The following is a 6,248-nucleotide window of genomic DNA, read 5'->3' on the forward strand; positions in this document are numbered from 1 at the left end:
GTCGGGCCCGGGCTTTCCCGCTATGTGCCTTCCCCGCCGGGCCCTGCCTGGGAGACGCGTCTAGGCCGGAGCACTGCCCCGCTAGTTTGCCAGTCCCCCGGGAGATGAGGCCAATAAAAGTTGTTTTCCCTCCTTTCTCGGGGTGGGGGCAGGGTGAGGAGCCGTGAAAAGGGGAGTGCCTAGAGTTGGACCTGAGCCCCATTCGGAGGGCCCGAGCTGGGTGCTGCTTGCGAGCTGTAGGGACCAAGAAATTTTCAGGTCTTGAGATTGTCACGTCACCCCCTTTGCCTACATTTGAAATGTTATCGATTCCCTTCACATCGCAGGCTGTCGTGCCCCAGGCGTGTAGGTCAGGGGATGGTTTTGGAAGCTGACAGACTCGAAACAATGCTGCTTGTGATAGCAAATTGTTGTTAAAAGTTGCTGTTAAGATGATACAGTTCTTTTTTCGAGTTTGGGACTAGAAATGACTGTTTTGCATCTTAGTACAAAACAGTTTGACAAAGTCTAAATTGGCATAAACAAAGTTGTGTGATTAGTAACTTAGGTGGAATTTGAATGTGAATCTCTAACTTAATTTTCTGTGTATTTTAAGAAAATTGCAAACTAATGGTGAAGCATTTATGGAAACGTACGAAGACTGCAAATAAAAACTACTCGTTTATCCAGTGATGTAGCGTACCATGTTCTTACATTTATAATGCTTAAATTCAGAATTTAAGAACTTCTCCGAGGAAGGAAATACTGAAAGAACCAGAAATGTTATTTCCTTGATTTCAATTTTGGAGGGGATGTGACACAAATTGTTACCCAAATAAACTTTTAGAAAACCTACAGGTGTTTTCCTAAATTATTTTTTCCATTTGAAAAACGTACTTTCAGTACACTAAGTTTATTTAGACAAGTAGTCTCTCAGTGATAATTTTTACGGACAACTTTTGACTAGAAAAATTTCTATATTAGTTTTGATTTTCTGATAAAGCTAGAAGCTACTTAAATAGAGGCAAAATATGGAAAATTATTACTAGGATTTTCTCTTTTGAAGAAAGTAATACAATTATTGATTTGAAAAGCCCGTTTCAAAGCCTTAGGGGACCTGTGGTATACTGGAGGGGGACTTTTGAACTGAAGTTGCTTGGAAGACTCCCTAGGTTTGTTGTCTTCGGAATGGGATTTTACTCTCTTGGGTCTTATTATTCTCATCTCTAAATGGAGTAATATGGTGGCAGTTTGACATAATGTGTGTGAAAAAAATCCTTTTAGCTGTTAGAACTTTAAACCCAAACGTGTACATTTGGAATCTTTTTTTTTTTTTTTTTCTGGTAGACATGTATATCTTCATAATCAGTGCTAAATGTAATCTGGGGAAAGATACATGCTTTTCCCCTTTTCATTGTTACTTATTTCAGTTTCTGTAGGTGTGGTTTGGTTATGGGACGGGCCTCTCTTAAGCATCTCATAGACCAAAATCAAGGTATCAGATGTGGCTGCACTTTTTTTCCCCCCTCAATGTTTTTGAGACGAGGTCTCACGGTGTAATTTAGATTGGCCTCAAACTCTCTACAGTCGTCCTGCCTCAACCTTGTGAGTGCTGGGATTAGGGGGTACGCCTTAAAATCCGGGCAGTTATTATTATTATTATTATTTTTGGTACCAGGAATCGAGACATCCGGACAATTATAAGAAGTGCCTGTACTTATTTGAGGCTCAGGGTCCTTTACTTTGATAACTGCTTATTGGCAGAGTTAATATCCTTTCATTGATATGATGGATGCTCCCATCTTGAAGCTGCTGACTAGAGGCTGCTCCGTTTCTTGCCCTAGTACAGTGTAGTCCAGTAGGCAGCAGTTCAGAACACAGCTCTTTGTTTTTGTCCAGGCAAATAGGAACAAATCTGAGTTGTATCTCTGACCTTTATTTAGACCCTCTGTATGACCCATTTTTTAAAGTTATCCTAATTAGATCAGACCCATCCAGATAATCTTTTTGGCAAATGCAACTGATTAGTGATCTTAATTACGTATGTAAAAATTTATGCTGTATAACATGATAACAGAAAACCTATTTCATCATGTGTAGATCTCTCCCACATTCAGAAAGGAGATGATGCAAATGTGTGGGTCATTAGAAAGTCTTAAGAATTTTACTTGCTGTGGAGAAAGATTTACATTCACATTTGCCTGTTAAGAATCTGGTCATGTAAGAGTGGACACAGCCAGAGCTATGTCCTCACTTGATCTAGTTTAATTTCTTCAGTCATCCTTCCTTTGTCTTTTCTTCACTTTATCCTTGTATTTCCTGGCACCTCATTCTAAGTACCCCCTCTATCAAAGGATTTTATTACATTGAGAGGAAATTACAAAAAAACCACAAAGCTAATTTAAGAAGGAAGACAGTGGGGGAAAGATTATGTAATTCTTGGTGTTCCTTGGCTCCTGTTTTATGCATATTCTACGTGAGGCTGAATCAGAAAAGTTACGGAATTTAAATGTCTTTGATTACACTCTTGTTAAGAGACAGGTAGGTTCACAGAATCATTGGGTCAAACAGTTGCTTTGGTATGATTGGTCCAGCAGCTTGTGAGGAGAGCATTCCTTATGGATAGTTACCTGAAAGTATCAGAGTAATGACATTTTCGGTGGAATAAAGGAAGTGGCAGAAGTTTGGTCATAGTATATGGTTAACGTTCCAGGAGGCAGTATATTTTCCAGAAGAGACAATTGAGATAAATAGATAGATATGTTTATTTATTTTGGTAAACAACTGGAAGTTGAGAGAAGTATAAAAGCACATTAACATTTGTGCCCACATCCACATAAAACCAACCCTGTAAATGAGTAGATTTTAAGTCTAACATTAATTTTCATCCATCATTAAATTTTGAAAGTTTTCAAATCCATCAGAGGTTTAAAAACTGTTGAACACTTGTACCTTCTCCTAAAGTCACATGTTATTATCAAAATACCAATACCGAAATACCAAATTTGTTTCATATACGCATATATTTAATCACCTTTTTTACACTGCACCATGTGAAATTAAATGCAGACATCATGATGCTTTACCCCTAAGTGTAAGGATACCGTTCTACATAATGTTACTAAAACAGAAAAAAATAGAACCATTAATATCATCTATAAAGACAACATTTACAAAACTTCCATTAAAATGATTTTATGACTTTTTATTGGGATTGTTTTAGATAAGAATGTCAGACTGAGAATATAAGCAGGAGTACAATTTTTAGGGAGATAAATTGGGTATGTTCCTCATAGACATGTATTCCATACCAGCACTACTACCAAAGAGTGTGTCTAGTGTGCATATATATATGTGTGTGTGTGTGTGTCTAGATACTGCTTCATTTTTAATATAGAGATGACATAGTAAAGGCTTAGTAAATCGTTTGATGTCATAGATCAGGTTGATTGATGGAGACAGGGTATCACTATGCAGTTCAATCTGGCCTGGGCTCACTATGTAGTCCAGGCTGGCCTCAAATTCATGGCTTTCCTCCTGCCTCCCCAGCCTCCCCAGTGCTGGGATTACAGGTGTGTGCACCATGCCTGTCAATCAGTTGGTTTTTATAGAATCCTGTCTCCGTATAGCATACCCCTTATTGTTTCCCTCAAGGTTTTTGTGAATCTGTTTTTGCCAGTCAGGTGTTTGAAGGACCTCTCACATTCTGCCCTCCTTGTACAATAATGTTCTTTTATGCTGTGGGCTTGAGTGATGCACCTGTGAGTTGCCCAAATGTTTCTGTGGAGTTTTACTATGACTACACATCCACAGCAAGGTCTTTCAACTTGTTAGAAGCTAACAGTTACAAAAATTTTGCATTGCAAACACATACACTGCAAACACATATAAATAAGAATAAAAATTTTATGGAATAATATGTAACATTTATGCAGGGCACTGTAATAATTTTCTTACTAGACCATGATTCATAGCAACTCATTTGGAAAACTGTTTACTTACAGCCAGGAAAGTGTAAAGTAGAACCATGGAAGGACCCGTTTCACTTCTGAGAGATAGCTAGACATTAAAATGTCTGTTAATATCAAGTGTTGACAAGAATGTGATAGGAGTGTAAATTGATAAGTCATTTTGTGAAAGTTTTTTTTTCTTATTTAGTACAATTGAAGATACATGTACTTTATTTTTAAAATTTTTTAAAATTTTATTTTACTTTTTTTTGGTACTGGGAATCGAACTCAGGACCTCAGGCTTGCCAGGCAGGTACTTGTGCCACTGAGCTGTATCCCTGGCCCCAAATTTTATTTTATTTTATTTTATTTATTTATTTATTTTTTGTTTTTCTCCGGTACGGGAACCGAACTCATGACCTTGCGCTTGCCAGGCAGGCGCTTTTGCTGCTGAGCTAAGTCCCCAGCCCCCCAAATTTTATTTTAAAGAGAAAAAGAAAAAACAATTTCAAAACAAGACATTAGGAGGGTAACAGTGGTTAATACATTGTGTATTATTATCTTTTTTTAAAGTTTATAATTTATTTACAATCCATTTAGGATAAAAACCCATTTGATGCAGCTGTACCCTTTAATTTATTTCTTCTGAAGAGGAATACAAAAGATCAGACTAAAACTGAGACAAGCATTTAAAGAAAAATCCTTTGAGTCCAAAAACAAACTGTAAATGATCTGTTTTACCAAAAGAACGTTTTTGTAGAAAATATAAAGAATTTTATATTATAAACAAAGACTGTAGAACATGTATTTAAATTAGAATTCTGATTTTTCTCCAATTCTTCTTGAGCACAAAGCAGACAGTATTTCCAAATCAGAAAGCTAATAACTCAATGGGCAGACTGTCTCAGAAAAACTTCTATCTCTAATATATTTGGAAAGATAGTAGTTAGTCTTTTCTTTTGCTCAAAATCAGTATACCAGTAAATTTTAGTTTATAAAATTTTGCCATATTAGCATAACACACTGATGCTTAATGTTTAAACATTATCTTTTAGGAAATAATAACCCAGAGCTTTAACACAGTAAATCCAGAAAATCTTAGCAACTTCTGTCCAAAATGAATAAACTAATCCCATACCTCCTACTATGTCATTATTCTGTTTTCTCCTATTACATCATTATTTTATTTTCATGGCCCTTCTATGAAAGAAAGCTTAAAGGAAAACCTGATTAGAGTAAGTCATAGAAAATAGTTTTCTAACATCAGGTGAACTTCAAACTTGATCATCAAAGAAACTTATGTACATGCACGGATACTCATACAGCAATATAATTTTGATCTGTTACAGAGAATATTAAATTGATTTTTGTAATCTTTTAGCATTTGAAACCTTTATTTTCTAAAAACCTTCCAAATAAAATTATAATAAGTACAATACTTTTAAAGGAACCTATATTTTAAAAGTTCATCTGGAATTATAGAATCCTGTAGTGATTTGCAGTTATCTAAATATTGGTATTTTAAGCCCTTAGTGAAAACAAAATAAAATTTTATGAATTTTACTGAAAAGGTTTTTTAAAAATATTCCTACTTTTTGTAATCGTATATTCATCACTATCTTGTATTATTATTATTTTATAACTGATGGTTTAGCACTTGGAGACCTTAAAAAGATACTACCTCTTGGGTATGATGGTGCACGCCTATAATCCTAGCACTTGGGAGGCTGAGGCAGGAGTACTGCCATGTGTTTAAGACTGGCCTGGACTACATAGTTCAAGGCCTGCCTGAGCTACATGGTGAGACACTGTCTCAAAAAACGAAAACAAAACAAAAGAACTACCCATGACTTAAGATATGTATAGCTCTGGGGTTTTTTCCCCCTATTTATCTCAACTCTCATTTTTATCATGTAGAGTTAAAGGTTTGTGATTAAAGAGATATGATTTAAATCATGGCTACAAATAGCATATGATACTAAGAATTCATACTGTATTTATAATAATTCTGTATTTATAATAGTTCTTATGTATTTATAATAATTTTTTAACAAGAGCAGAAGTAAAATCAAAGAGAACGTATATCTTCGTTGTAAAATTCTTATCCAGTAGGGGCAAATGTACTTTAATGTGTTCTCTCAAAACATCTTTCCTAATTATTATCTTTAAATTACTCAGAGTACAAAATGTAGGCATTTAGTGGTCCAAACAATATTAGCATAAACCTTTCTCTTCAATGAACTAAGAGAAATTAGTATCACTATCTTAACTATCTTTTATGTGTATGTGTGTGTGTATGTACATATATATATATATATT

The 6,248-nt window shown here is 35.3% G+C and overlaps 1 protein-coding gene across 1 annotated transcript in view; it reads left to right on the plus strand.

Moving 5' to 3' along the window:
• The window catches only part of Stag1 (stromal antigen 1), a gene marked incomplete in the record, with an annotated part of 394,726 nt that overhangs the window by 953 nt on the left and 387,525 nt on the right, over positions 1–6,248 (plus strand).

Source organism: Chinchilla lanigera, unplaced genomic scaffold (assembly GCF_000276665.1).
Source record: "Chinchilla lanigera isolate Chin_1 unplaced genomic scaffold, ChiLan1.0 scaffold00100, whole genome shotgun sequence".
NCBI lineage: Eukaryota > Metazoa > Chordata > Mammalia > Rodentia > Chinchillidae > Chinchilla > Chinchilla lanigera.